The 15,931-nt window shown below is 44.6% G+C and overlaps 1 long non-coding RNA gene across 1 annotated transcript in view; it reads left to right on the forward strand.

Annotated features, from left to right (window-relative positions):
• The first annotated feature begins 752 nt into the window (after positions 1 to 752).
• LOC141059005 (uncharacterized) overlaps positions 753 to 15,931 on the forward strand; it is a 112,524-nt gene continuing 97,345 nt past the window's right edge. The window contains exon 1 of the long non-coding RNA XR_012222365.1: positions 753 to 962. This is a non-coding gene — a long non-coding RNA (uncharacterized lncRNA). The remainder of the gene's footprint in view (positions 963 to 15,931) is intronic.

The following is a 15,931-nucleotide window of genomic DNA, read 5'->3' on the forward strand; positions in this document are numbered from 1 at the left end:
TCTGGGTCAATGTACCAGCAGAATCATCTAGCAGTGGCTGGGCATCAGTGCACTCCATGTCAGATTCATCTTGGACTGGGGAATTCAGGATTTGACTGGATAACCCAGGCATGGTACGTGAAAAGAGCTCCATAGAGTAATCTGAAGTGTGGGCTGCCGCATCCTTAACTTTTGGTGGGGGTGAAGGTATACACAAGGAAAGGTGTTTTTTCTGACCAGAATCCTGCACTGACAACTCTGTGCTTGCAGGTTTCGAATGTTCAGAAGAGGAGGCAATAGAGCTGGTGGCTGTTTCGGCAATGTACGCCAAAACCTGTTCCTGATGCTCCGGATTTAAAAAGCGGTTTTCCTACTCCAAGAAAAGGGAACCTTTCAGGCCTTCTTGGGCCAGACGATGACGCAGGCTCAACACCTCCTGCCTTAACTGCTATTGTGCTTTTGCCAGAACCAGGCGATGCACCACCACCATCAGTACCAGCTGCGCCCCCTGCCCACGTCCGCGGACTCTTCTACCATACTTCCTCATGTTTGGGAAAATGTACCAAAAATGCCAGCAGAGAGATGGTACTGTATGAGGAGCGTCCAGCTGTCTAAGGTCTGATTTCGGAATAAATTCTTGGACTTCTGTGCGCTAACAGATAAAATCACTAATCCAGTATTTTGGAGAAAGATTAATCCATTTATTTCCCAACGCGTTTCGAAATGTATACCATTTCTTCTTCAGGGGATGACATATGACATATGTCATCCCCTGAAGAAGAAATGGTATACATTTCGAAACGCGTTGGGAAATAAATGGATTAATCTTTCTCCAAAATACTGGATTAGTGATTTTATCTGTTAGCGCACAGAAGTCCAAGAATTTATTCCGAAATCAGATGTTGAAGCGGCCACAGAGTTGACCTTTGGACGTGCAGCAAGCAGATTACTGATCCTACATGTCTTAATCTCTCCTAAAAAGGGTGAGTAAAATTTAATTTACTTTTTCTACAATAACCCGGATAAGACCCTATTGCGCTTTTTCTGTTCCTTCAGCTATATCACAGCTGTCTAAGGTGTATTAAAAAAATTAAATCTACGTATATATTTTGTTAGTCACAGACACTCTCCCAGTATGTATTTGACCGTAATCCAACAAGCAGTTATACAGAACTGTATCAGAAGTGTATAGCTGTATGCGTTTTTTGTGTAACTAACAATCTCCATATATGTATTTACGGAGTGTCACACACACGCTGACTCTGTATAGATGTAACTGTAATGCGAATGGCAGATATACAATACTGTTTGAGAATCGGACAGCTCTATACGGTGTCTGTATGGAAAATTGTCAATCTCCGTCTATTTTTTTATGGAGTGACACACGCTCTCTCTGTCTATTTTTGACCGTAATCAAACAGCAGATATACGAAACTGTTTGAAAAGCGGACAGCTCTCTAAGATGTAGGTCTGTAAAAATGGAAAATCTCCTCATCTTGTTTTTCCAGAGTCACACACAGATAGCTTGCATTTGTCATTGATACCAGCCACAACACGGTAGTGTGTGAGGAGCGTACAACGCTATGCGGTGTCTATATGGAAAATTGTCAATCTCCGTCTATTTGTATACGGACTGACACACGCTGTCTCTGTCTAGTTTTGACTGTAATCAAACAGCAGATATACAAAGCTGTTTGAAAAGCGGACAGCTCTCTAAGGTGTAGGTCTGGAAAAATGGAAAATCTCCTCAGCTTGTCTTTCCAGAGTCACACACAGATAGCTTGTATTTGTCATTGATACCAGCCACTACACGGTAGTGTGTGAGCAGCGTACACCGCTATATGGTGTCTGTATGGAAAATTGTCAGTATCCGTCTATGTGTATACGGACTGACACACGCTGTCTCTGTCTAGTTTTGACCATCCTCAAACAACAGATATATGAAACTGTTTGAAAAGCGGACAGAGCTATAAGGTGTAGGTCTGGAAAAATGGAAAATCTCCTCGGCTTGCTTTTCCAGAGTCACGCCCAGATAGCTTCTATTTGTCCGTGATACCAGCCGCTACACGGTAGTGTGTGAGGAGCGTACACCGCTATACAGTGTGTGAAAAAATGAACGCTCAGTAACTCACCAGAACAAAATAATAAAAGTTGGTGTGCTTTGAAAAAAAAGCAGTTTGAACAGCAGTGTGCACACAGCAATGCAGCTAGCAGGTAGACTTAAAAGGCAGCCTAATCACCACCAGTGCTGCTGCACACAACAAAAATCCTCCCTTTTCACTGCACACTAACTGTACAGTGAAAAGCGCTATCAGCAGAAGCAATTTTTTTTTTCTTCTTCCCTGCCTAACGCTCTCCCTATTCAGAATAAGCAGCAGCACCCTCTCCCTATTCTAAGATCGGCAGAAGTAAGATGGCGGTCGGCGGTCACGGCCTTTTATACCCACTGTGATGCCACACAAAGCCAGCCAATAACTTCAATGCCCTTCTCTAAGATGGTGGTGGCCGCTGCCCATGTCATCGTGTTGCCCACAGTGTGCGTCCACCTTCATTGGCTGAGAAAAGGCGCTGGAAGCATTATTTGAAATGCGACTTTGGCGCTCGGCTTGGTGACCTCATGGCCGACCTCACGCTATGGTTGGTTTTCGATCGGCGAAACCCGATTTTAGCTAAAGTCGGCATTTTTTTAATTTGACTGACCCGTTTCGCTCAACTCTACTGCCAAGATATCCTTGAGTATCAAGTCTCTCCCTATATCTGTTACTCAATGTAGTAGCCACTGAAGACCTGGACTAGTCACCCAAGTAGCATGGCCTCGACGACTTTTAAATGTATATTTTCTGAAACCTTGGTACTGGACTCTAATTAATGGTGTAATTACCATATGTAAAATTCTTCCATTTCCAGTGCTATGGGCTGTATAGTGGATCCTTGCTTTTAGCTCTGCAGGTTCAGTGGGGGAAATAAGTATTTGATCCCTTGCTGATTTTGTAAGTTTGCCCACTGACAAAGACATGAACAGTCTATAATTTTAAGGGTAGGTTAATTTTAACATTGAGAGACAGAATATCAAAAATAAAATCCAGAAAATCACATTGTATACCGTATTTTTTGGACTTTAAGACGCACTGTTTCCCCAAAAAATTTGGGCTTTAAATGGGGGGTGCATCTTACAGTCCTAACGCAGGCGTACCAGGGGGTTGCAGCAGAAGGGTAGCAGTGGAACTGGTGTCGGCAGAGGTGTGGCGATGCTGTGGCGATGCTGATGAGCAGTGTCGGCTGTGGGTGGTGCAGAGTGCACCTGAGCAGGGTCCCTTCCTCGGGATGATGGTGGCAGAAATGTGGTGATGCGGCACACCGGTGTCCATGGCAAGCAGAACCGAGTGCATCACCAATTTCCCTGTGGCCATTTTCCTGAAGCTGTGTGCCGCCGGAGATGGCGTGTGAGCAGATTGAGATCTCTGGAGTTCTCTGCTTCAGGAAAATTTTCGCCGGAGGCCGCGCATGCGCAGATTGAGACCTCAGCGGACATTTTCCAGAAGCCAAGGGATGCCGAGATCTCAATCTGCACATGCGCGGCCTCAGGAAGCTGTCCGTCGAGAAACCTGTGATGCACTCGGCTCTGCTCACTGTGGACACCAGGCTGCAGCGTCACCACATTTCTGCCGCCGGCAACCTGAGGAAGGCACCCTGCTCCATGCTCTTCCTCACCGCCACCAGACCTTCAGCATCGCAGCCCAAGACTGCAGCATTGCCCCACTTCTGTTATTTTCCACCTCAAAATTTGGGGTGCGTTTTATGGACTGGTGCGTCTTATAGTCCGAAAATTACATAAATTATATACATTTATTTGCATTTTGCAGTGAGAAAAAAGTATTTGATCTTTCTGACAAACAAGACTTAATGCTTGGTGGCAAAAACCCATGTTGGCAAGCACATCAGTCAGATGTTTTTTGTAGTTATGATGAGGTATGCGCACTTATCAGGAGGAATTTTGATCCACTCCTCTTTGCAGATCATCTCTAAATCTTTAAGATTTTGAGGCTGTCGCTTGGCAACTCAGAGCTTTAACTCCCTCCATAAGTTTTCTATTGGATTAAGGTGTGGAAATTGGCTAGGATACTCCATTACCTTAAGGTGTTTCTTTTTGAGCCACTCCTTTGTTGCCATGGCTGTATGTTTTGGGTCTTTGTCTTGCTGGAAGACCCAGTCACGACCCATTTTTAATGTCCTGGTGGAGAGAAGGAGGCTGTCACTCAGGATTTTAAGGTACATGACTCCATCCATTCTTCCATTGGTGCACTGAAGTAGTCCTGTTCCCTTAGCAGAAAAACACTCCCAAAACATAATGTTTCCACCTCCATGCTTGACAGTGGGGATGGTGTTCTTTGGGTCATAGGCAGCATTTCTCTTCCTCCAAACACGGCGAGTTGAGTTAATGCCAAAGAGCTCATTTTTTGTCTCATCTGACTACAGCACCTTTTTCCACTCACTCACAGAATCATCCAGGTGCTCATTGGCAAACTTCAGACAGGCCTGCACATGTGCCTTCTTGAGCAGGGGGACCTTGCGGGCACTGCAGGATTGTAAACCTTTACGGCGTAATGTGTTACCAATGGTATTTTTTGTGAATGTGGTCCCAGCTACCTTGAGATCACTAGCAAGTTCCCCCATGTAGTTTTAAGCTGATCTCTCACCTTCCTCATGATCAAGGATACCCCACGAGGTGAGGTGAGATTTTGCATGGTGCCCCAGATCGATGTCTATTGATAGTCAATTGGTATCTATCCCATTTTCTTACTATTGCACCAACAGTCGTCTCCTTCTCACCCAGCTTCTTACTTATGGTTTTTGTCATGATCCAGGTTGGAATATGACAGATTTTGCACAAGTAACCTTTTTTTTCCCTTTAAGCTGTTCGCTTAAAATTAGTTTTGCCCCCCGGTGGCCATTAGGGTCATTACGCTGTGGTTGTTTTAGTTCTAGTTTTGCCCCCGGTGGCCGTTAGGGTCATTGCACTCTGGTTACTTTAGTTTAGTAGCCTCCAGTGGCCGCTAGTGTTATTGCACGTGATTATGAAGCAGGTGTGATTCCCTGGCTCCTACCTATAAAGGAGTTGCAGGTGGTCTCACTCAGGTTTAGTGTTTATTGCTCATTTCCAACCAAGTCTGGTGAAGGAAGGAACTACAGAGAAGAGTTCCTGGCAGCTCAGGGGAGCTCTGGTGTAATAGCTTCAGGCGGAAGCTAAATTCAGGTGTCGAGCTTCAGACTGATTAATTGAGTCTGTGGACAGGAGTATTTTATAAAGGTAACTATGCAAGACAGCTGTCTTTAATGCAGGTAACAAGTTGTATAGGAGCATCTAACTGGTCTGTAGGAGCCAAGTTGGTAGGGTATCAGATACTTATTTCTCACTGCAAAATGCAAATACATTTATATAATTTATACAATGTGATTTTCTGGATTTTGTTTTTGATACTCTAACTCTCAATGTTAAAATTAACCTACCCTTAAAATTATAGACTGTTCATGTCTTTGTCAGTGGGCAAACTTACAAAATCAGCAAGGGATCAAATACTTATTTCCCTCACTGTAGATTGTAGGGGTTTCGACTCGCTCAGGTGCAGCGGGAGACAATTATGAGGCAGGTTTTCCCAAAGTCAATGAGGTTTATTTGCTTCATAAACCATAACGCAGCATATCACCAACATAGCTTCTAGCTTAGGCCAAAAGATCATAAACGTCCGTGGCTTCAGACTCGGACCGAGAGTCTCAGCACATGCTGGGAGGTGTAGTCCTCCCCATATCCAACTAATCCATAGGCCAGGGCAATGTCCCGAGCAGCGCTCTGTCTGCAGCCGCAGACCCAGGAAGGCTTCTCCTTCCTTAGCACACAGGCCACTCACTGTAGTGTCCCACCTGGACACAGGGAAGTCTGTCCACACTGACAGACTCCCTCACACTCTCACATGTGCCAAACACCTCAATTACATAGCCCTGTAACCACACCCACAGGTGATCACATGTCTATGACATCACTAAAGGTTCTATTGCACATAGACACACACAGGCTTCCCTGACACAGTGTAACAGAAATATCAGCAGTACCTCTGCTGATCAATACACCCTGGAGCCTGCATCCCAAGGCCACCCACCTTGAGACCCCTTCGTAACCCCGCCGGGTTACCGGAAGCCGCTGGTCACCCTCAAAGATAAAAAAAACACAAAAGCGCGCCCATAGGGCCTTACCAGTGTAGGTATAATGGGTACAAAGAAATAATACAGGGTACTCACCCTTCATAGTTGTGTAAAACCACAACTACTGTATCTGCTTAGTTACACTCAATAAAGCTGCAGCAGGATGGTGTAGACAGACAGCGTCTGCTACCAACGCTCCCAGGGCAGATCCCAAAAAGAAAACCCCAGGTCCTTGTGCTGCGAGACCTTCGTGACCCCACTGAGCCACAGCAAGCACCTTCAGGTTTTGCAGAGGAAAACTGAAAAAAAAAACACATGCACGAATAACTCCAAAAAAACTCACGTGTCCTGTCTGTGTGCTATTCAGGACGCTCCTGTCTCCACCTGAGACCGTCCAACACACAGGGCGCACCGGGTGCAATTCAGGGAGTGACTCTCCTCCCAGGGTCTCCCCACACACTGGCCTCAACAGGTCCAGGGGCTCAGCGGGTGCTCCTCAGGACATCGGTCTCCGCCTGAGACTGCCCAACACTCGCGCCTCACCAGGTCCAAGGTCACACCACGTGCTCCTGGGATCAGACTCTGCTCCCAGGGCTGACCCTCCAGGACCTTTCCTCACTGAACCCTCCAGGTACACTGTCTTCCTCACTGACCCAGGTCAGTACCACACGAACACCTGTCCGATACCTGTGTCGGCCACACGGGTCACCGCTTTACTCCTTGACCCAGGACAGTACCACACAAACACCAGTCCGTCTCTCCTGTGTTGCCCACACAGGTCCTTGGACGCCTTTTCTCCTCAGAGGTATCCCACAAATTTTAATACAGTCACTTTCTCTGACCTCAGTCAGTATTACTCACGGTTGTCAGGCTCAGAATCGCCAGCACTGCAACACGTGTTTCGGGGAATCGCTGCCCGCATTCTCCACCGCATTGTCCCAGTTTCAGTGATTTCAATTACATCATATTCTCCTGCGTTAGTAGTTCCAATTCTCCTTGTTCATTGCCCATGCTTTGTGCATTAGCATATAAACATTTTAGTTTGTGATTAGAGTTGAGCGATACCGTCCGATACTTCAAAGTATCGTATCGGATGGTATCGGCCAATCTTTAAAAAAAGTATCGGTATCGCCGATTCCGATACCGGAAGTCCCATTCAAGTCTATGGGACTTCCGGTATCGGAATAAGAAAAACCCTTTCCTGCCCTTGTACAGCCTCTCTGGGGTCTGTACGGGCCTTTCGGGGGGCTGTGCCGGCCTGCCAGGGGGTCTGTGCAGGCTCCGGTGGTCTGTGCCGGCCTGCCGGTGGTCTGTGCAGGCTCCAGGGGGGGCTGTGCCGGCCTGCCGGGGGGCTGTGCCGGCCTGCCGGGGGGCTGTGCCGGCCTGCCGGGGGGCTGTGCAGGCTCCGGGGGGCTGTGCCGGCCTGCCGGGGGGCTGTGCAGGCATCGTCCGATGGGACTACAAGTCCCATCGGGCGATGCCTGCTACCATGACAGTGATTGACACATTAGCCAATGATGGGACAGTAGTAGTCCCATCATCCGGCTAATGTGTTAAATGTAAAAAAAAAAAAAAAATTACATGCTACATACATACAACATGCATACTACATACATGCTACATTCATACTACATACTACATACATGCTACATTCATACTACATACTACATACATGCTACATTCATACTACATAAATACTACATGCTACATACATACTACATATATACTACATGCATGCTACATACATACTACATGCTACATACATGCTACATATATACTACATACATACTACATGCATGCTACATGCTACATACATACAACATGCATACTACATACATGCTACATTCATACTACATACTACATACATGCTACATTCATACTACATACTACATACATGCTACATTCATACTACATAAATACTACATGCTACATACATACTACATATATACTACATGCATGCTACATACATACTACATGCTACATACATGCTACATATATACTACATACATACTACATGCATGCTACATGCATGCTACATACATACCACATACATACCACATATATACTACATGCTACATACATACTACATATATACTACATGCATGCTACATACATACTACATGCTACATACATACTACATATATACTACATACATACTACATACATACTACATGCATGCTACATGCATGCTACATACATACCACATACATACCACATACATACTACATGCATGCTACATACATACTACATACATGCTACATACATACCATATACATACTACATATATACTACATGCATGCTACATACATACTGCATGCTACATGCATGCTACATACATACTACATACATACTACATGCTACATACATACCACATATATACTACATACATACAATACATTCATACAATACATACATAGACATACAGTACATATAACATAGAGTAACATACTTACCAATACTTGTCACATTGTTCCCCGAAGCCATTGTCTTTTCCGGAATAAATATTAACATAACAAACCACAAAAATACTCACCCACGATCCGAAGCAGTCCACGAGTGTGTCCCACGACGATCTTGGGTAGAGAACTGCAGCATCAGCTGTTGCTGCCGTTCTCTACGGGCTGCAGGAATCCAATGACGGAAGGTAGGTATCCTTCCGCACTGTATTCCTCCGCCACTTAAAAAAAAAAAAAGTCCCTAGTCTCACTTTATGCCATTGCTGTGTGGGAATTTCCCACGCAGCAATGGCATAAAGTGAGACTAGGGACTTTTTTTTTTTTAAGTGGCGGAGGAATACAGTGCGGAAGGATACCTACCTTCCATCATTGGATTCCTGCAGCCCGTAGAGAACGGCAGCATCATCTGATGCTGCCGTTCTCTACCCAAGATCGTCGTGGGACACACTCGTGGACTGCTTCGGATCGTGGGTGAGTATTTTTGTGGTTTGTTATGTTAATATTTATTCCGGAAAAGACAATGGCTTCGGGGAACAATGTGACAAGTATTGGTAAGTATGTTACTCTATGTTATATGTACTGTATGTCTATGTATGTATTGTATGAATGTATTGTATGTATGTAGTATATATGTGGTATGTATGTAGCATGTAGTATGTATGTAGTATGTATGTAGCATGCATGTAGCATGTAGTATGTATGTAGCATGCATGTAGTATATATGTAGTATGTATGTAGCATGCATGTAGTATATATGTAGTATGTATGTAGCATGTATGTAGTATGTATGTGGTATGTATGTAGCATGTAGTATGTATGTAGCATGCATGTAGTATATATGTAGTATGTATGTAGCATGTAGTATGTATGTAGTATGTATGTAGTATGTATGTAGCATGCATGTAGTATGTATGTAGCATGCATGTAGTATGTATGTAGTATGTATGTAGTATGTAGCATGTATGTAGTATGTATGTGGTATGTATGTAGCATGTAGTATGTATGTAGCATGCATGTAGTATATATGTAGTATGTAGTATGTATGTAGTATGTATGTGGTATGCATGTAGCATGTAGTATGTATGTAGCATGCATGTAGCATGCATGTAGTATGTATGTAGCATGCATGTAGTATGTATGTAGCATGCATGTAGTATGTATGTAGCATGCATGTAGTATGTATGTAGCATGCATGTAGTATGTATGTAGCATGCATGTAGTATATATGTAGTATGTATGTAGCATGTAGTATGTATGTAGTATGTATGTAGTATGTATGTGGTATGTAGTATGTATGTAGCATGCATGTAGTATGTATGTAGCATGCATGTAGTATGTATGTAGTATGTATGTAGTATGTAGCATGTATGTAGTATGTATGTGGTATGTATGTAGCATGTAGTATGTATGTAGCATGCATGTAGTATATATGTAGTATGTAGTATGTATGTAGTATGTATGTGGTATGTATGTAGCATGTAGTATGTATGTAGCATGCATGTAGCATGCATGTAGTATGTATGTAGCATGTATGTAGTATGTATGTAGCATGCATGTAGTATGTATGTAGTATGTATGTAGTATGTATGTAGCATGCAGTATGTATGTAGCATGTATGTAGTATGTATGTAGTATATATGTAGTATGTATGTAGTATATATGTAGTATGTATGTAGCATGCATGTAGTATGTATGTAGCATGCATGTAGTATGTATGTAGCATGTAGTATGTATGTAGCATGCATGTAGTATGTATGTAGCATGTATGTAGTATGTATGTAGTATATATGTAGTATGTATGTAGCATGTAGTATGTATGTAGCATGTAGTATGTATGTAGCATGCATGTAGTATGTATGTAGTATTTTTTTTTTTTTTTTTTAACATTTAACACATTAGCCGGATGATGGGACTACTACTGTCCCATTATTGGCTAATGTGTCAATCACTGTCATGGTAGCAGGCATCGCCCGATGGGACTTGTAGTCCCATCGGACGATGCTTGCACAGACCCCCGGACATCAGCACAGCCCCCCGGCAGGCCGGCACAGCCCCCCGGCAGGCCGGTACAGACCCCCACAGGGTGCACAGACCACCGGCAGGCCAGCACAGCCCCCCGGCAGGCCGGTACAGACCCCCACAGGGTGCACAGACCACCGGCAGGCCGGCACAGCCCCCCGGCAGGCCGGTACAGACCCCCACAGGGTGCACAGACCACCGGCAGGCCGGCACAGCCCCCCGGCAGGCCGGTACAGACCCCGGGCAGTCCACACAGCCCCCCGGCAGGCCGGCACAGCCCCCCGGCAGGCCGGCAGAGACCCCCGGAAGGCCCGAAATGATGGCGCATCATGATGCGCACACACCGCGCATCATGATGACGTCAGTCTGTCAATCAACTTTGAACTTCCGATTCCGATGCCGAATTCCGATATTGAAAAAATATCGGAAGTCGGTATCGGAATTCCGATACAGCAAGTATCGGCCGATACCCGATACATGCGGTATCGGAATGCTCAACACTATTTGTGATTGGTTTCTCTTTCTCCAATATTTTTATTACTTAGATTTTTTTGTCTTTGTTCTTTCCTCCCATTTCTAATAGCAGAGTTCTCAATAGCATTTGTCAGGTGTATGGCTTTTTCTGGCCTTTTGCTTCCCTTCCTGCATTGTTCTAGTTTAAAGCTCTCCTTATAAGTGTAGCAAGGTGACTTCCAAATACATGCTTTCCAGTCTTCGTAAGGTGCACCCCCATCTCTAGCAAGTAGTTCATCCACTGGAAGGATGGAAGAGAAGACCACCTGCGCTCCCAGTTCTTTCACTTTCTTGCCTAAGTCTTCAAAGTCTCTGCAGATGGTTTCCAGGTCGTTTCTTGCGGTGTCATTTGTCCCCACATGTAGTAGCAGGAATGGGTAGTCATCTGTAGGTCTGAAGATTCCTGATATCCTATCAGACACATCTTTAATTTTTGCACCTGGAAGACAGCACTTTTCTCTTGAGGTTATATCTGGTCTGCAGATAGCGGCCTCTGTTCCTCTCAACAGGGAATCCCCCATGACCACCACTCTCTGTTTCTTCTTCACAACATTTTTCTTTCTTCATCCAGGAGGATTCTGAGGGTGTACAAGGTTGCTGTTTGTGGTCTTATCCTGATGTATTTCTTCTTCGTTCACCTGTGTAAGAGCCTGGTACTGGTTCCTGAGAAGTATGGGTGCTGACTGCCTCCTGATCCTCCTGCTTCTCTGGGTCACATGTCTCCATTCCTCTGTTTCTTCAGGTGCGCTTCGAATTTCTTCTCTTTCTGTAACATGAAGAGATAATTCTGCTCTGTCCAAGAACTCTTCACCTTCCTTAATGATTTTCAATGTAGCTAACCTCTCTTCGAGATTTTGCAACTTTTCCTCCAACAGGGACACAAGCTTGCATTTGTGGCATGTGAAGTTTGGCTTTTCCACTGGTAAATCTGTGAACATGTAGCAAGAAATGCAGCTCACCAAATGGCTCCTGGCCTCTTCCATCTTGTTATTATTAAAGAGATTCCAAAGCATTGAAAAATGAGCCAAGATTTCCTCTTTTCAGCTGCAATGGCCAAAATCCAGTGATCGTTGAGCTCGCGGAGACTCTTCACTTATCCCAGAAGGCACTGGGAATATGCAAATTATCTCCTCAGGACTCTTCCCCTGGTTTTATTTTTACCTAACTAAGGGGGTGATAAAGGGGGGGGGGGGTTGATTTACTATTTTTTAATTTTGATCATTGTGATAGGGTCTATCACAGTGATCAAAATGAACCAACAGGATGTGCATGCGACTGCCATGGCCAGGAGATATCGAGGGATGCATGAGGGTCCAGAGACACAAGAGGTACTGGGGGATCCCATTTCTCTCTCCTCTGATGTGCTAGATCACATAAGAGGAGAGAAAAATTAAATGGGAAATCAGACTTTTTTTTTTGCGGTCGCCGTTATTCCGTAAAAACCGACCTGAATCATGTTCTCCAGGGCCTTGGCTACCTGGGGTAGCTGAGAACCCAGACAATTTCCAACACTGGGGGGCACTATAAACATATTTCTCAGTGCTGTTAAAAAGCGGCACTGAGGGATAAGTACCCATATCTGTCGCCGTTAAAAGGCGTATTGGCAGTTGTTAAGGGTTTAATGCCAAGACATAGGTGTGTGTCTTAGAGGGTCTTAAATAGGCCTAGGCAGAAGATGCCATGGAAGCACATCGAGCCACTTGTAGAACGCTACGTGGAGCACAGCAAAGGACAACGGCCATAGGAGAAAGTGATGACTTCCTGCCGGGTCAAGGCAGGTGCATAAAAATCAATATTTGACTACCAAGCTTAGGCAATCAGTTACAATGTCAGGTCACCCCTTCATGCATTTGTTTTACATGAACCTACAAATACCAGTATGTCTTTGTGAGGGATCTCACAGGGGAAGGGGGCGTCAACTTCGCTCACCTCTGGGGGAGGGGAGAGAAGGACCCGCAGGGATCGGCTCTCTGGTGCCACCACTTGCTCCAGGTCAGTCAGGGAACTGCACTGAGGGCAATAGTCACTGGAAAGGCTTCTCTTATAGGTACGAGTTAGTGAGGCGCTCCCAGTGAGGGGGGATATATATCACAGTCCAGACTGGGGATATATATTTAAACCTCCCAGCCAGAGTTCCTCACTAAAACAATATGGTATGCTGCCACCAGTTCCTCGTTTGACATAAGCCTCGTCCGACAACAGGCTTATAACCTGAACATGTGAACAGTGTCTAAATGAACAGGATGAAGATAGGCCGCTTCCTAGTATCGACTAAATACTCTGTATTTGTTATCATCTTTTCATCAGCACTTGCTGACTACTGTTATATGTTTTACCGCAGGATATTTCTGCACAATTGTCATTCTGTGCTCTCTGTGTTTGAGTCAGTGGGTGGTATGAACAGTGTCCTACCGACTTGTTCATATGTGTGCATGTCACATGTGTTTTTATTAGTGTTTGACTAGTGTGACCAACTTTTTTACTATTGAGGCTGCCTATGCAGCATCAGTAGTAAAAAGATCTAATGTTAAAATAATTAAAAAAATAAAAAATCGGGTTATATTCATCTTCCGAAGTCCCGCGCAGTGTTCCCGATCATTGCGATGCTCCGGCAGGTCCCGTTCCCAGTGATGCATTGCGGCAGTGACTTTTGATGACGTCACAGTCTCACGAGACCGCTACAGTATCGCGAGAGAGCGACATCAGCAAAGGTCATTATCGCAATGCATCACTGGGAACGGGACCTGCCGCGTGTATCACTGAAGCCTGGGGACGCTGCGCGGGACATCGGAATGTGAATATAACCCGATTTTTTAATTTTAATTCTATTTTTTACAGGGATATGGTACCAGAGCCTGGAGGAGAATCTCCTCTCCTCCGGACTGTGGGGACCACCCGCAAATGTTCTGCTTACTTTTCGCATGGTGGGCACAGCCACATGCGGAAAGTAAGCAGAACAATGCATTACTATGTGGGCGGAATCGCTGCAATTCTGCAAATTAATGAGCATGCTGCGTTTTTTTTCCGCGATGCGATTCCGCCACGGGAAAATCCGCAGCATTAGCACAGCATTGCAGAATCCCATAGGATTGCATGGGATGCTGTTTTTTTGCGTTTTCGAGGCAAAATCACGCGTTAAAACACAGCGAAAACACAAAAAAAAGCCACGTGTGAACGCAGCCTAATAAACATTTAATAAAGAATCATTTTAATTTTTTTTTTTCAGTTTAGGTTTACTTGTTAAGGGCCCCTGAATTTATCTAGGTGGTTTTTCCACTATGTTATTACTGCCTCTAGCTAACGTGCACCCTTCTCCAACTATTATCACTGATTTGCAGATTACTGTCAATATTCAATGTACACAGAAAGCTGTGGTGTGGGCAGAGTCAACTTTCTGAGCTCTGCTACATGTAAAAACTCTGATTGCATCACAACACTGCACCCAGTAAATTAACTGATACATCGATGGAATCGGTCTCTTTTTGTACATTATGCTGTTCTCAAATGAGGTAGCAAAATCCTGATGACAGATTCCCCATAAGAGCTACATGCCAAACATTCTGCCTTAATAAGCTCTAAACACCACACAGGCCTATCTTTTCAACTATATCCACAACAAGGTCTGCCCTTTTCAGTATTCACTGCCACACCTTTGGCCCTTATCAGATATAACCACCACACTATCCACCCTTATGAGCTATAACTATTATGCCATTTATCCTTATCAGCTATACCTATTACACCGTCTGCCCTTATCAGCTATAACCGCCATACCATCCGCCCTTTTATAACTTTTACACTATCCGCTCTTATTAGCTATAAATGCCACACAATCTGCACTTTTCAATTACCCCATTTACCCTTATCAGCGATACCCATTACACCGGCTGCCCTTATCAGCTATAACGACCACACCGTCTGCCCTTATGAGCAACAACCTTTACACTATTTGCTGTAATCAGCTATAAATGCCACACGATCTGCACTTACCAGCTATAACCGCCACACCGACTGCCCATTGAAATATAACCTTTACACTGTCCACTCTTATCAGCAATAACTGCCAGCAATAACTGTCACACCGTCCGCCCTTTTGAGCTATAATCTTTGCGCCATCCGCTCTTGTTAGCTATAACCGGCACACAATCTGCACTGATGAGCTATAACCGCCACACTGACTGCCCTTATGAGCTATAACCTTTACACTGTCCATCCTCGTGAGCTGTAACCATCTTACTGTTCGCCTTTAAGGATCGCAGTCATAGGAAGGTCAAGGTGTCACACATGCGCACAGCACAGATGATTTATTTTTTTAAAAATGGCTCACCCCCTAGGTAGGCAAGAAGTAGTGCCATGGGTGGGTGTCTACTTGTCCTGCTGACCCTGTCTACAGTGGCTTGAGAGCAATTTATACATACACTGCATATTTAGAGTTGTAAAATTTGTATATGGTAATGCTTCACAGCTAACTTGTTATTTAAACTAGGTTTCATAAAGGCTAAAAATATATTGATTTCCACCCTTTTCCAGTAATTTATTTCTAGCATGAGTCGAGATATATATTTTCAGCTAATTCTTTCTCCACAGCTATCCAGCTACTACAAGCAGACCTCATTCGTCACACCTAGCTGTGCTATGTCACCTTGCAGTGCTTGGGTCCCTCGTTAGAGGTGACAAGTGGGGCTGCTAATGACACTCCACTCCTGGACTCTGCGCTTCCTCTGGCTAATTGGGCATTTTGGGTGATCCGTGCTGCCCTGAGTCCG

This window comes from Dendrobates tinctorius, unplaced genomic scaffold (genome assembly GCF_039654945.1).
Source record: "Dendrobates tinctorius isolate UK_male_01 unplaced genomic scaffold, ASM3965494v1 ptg000223l, whole genome shotgun sequence".
Classification (NCBI taxonomy): Eukaryota; Metazoa; Chordata; class Amphibia; order Anura; family Dendrobatidae; genus Dendrobates; species Dendrobates tinctorius.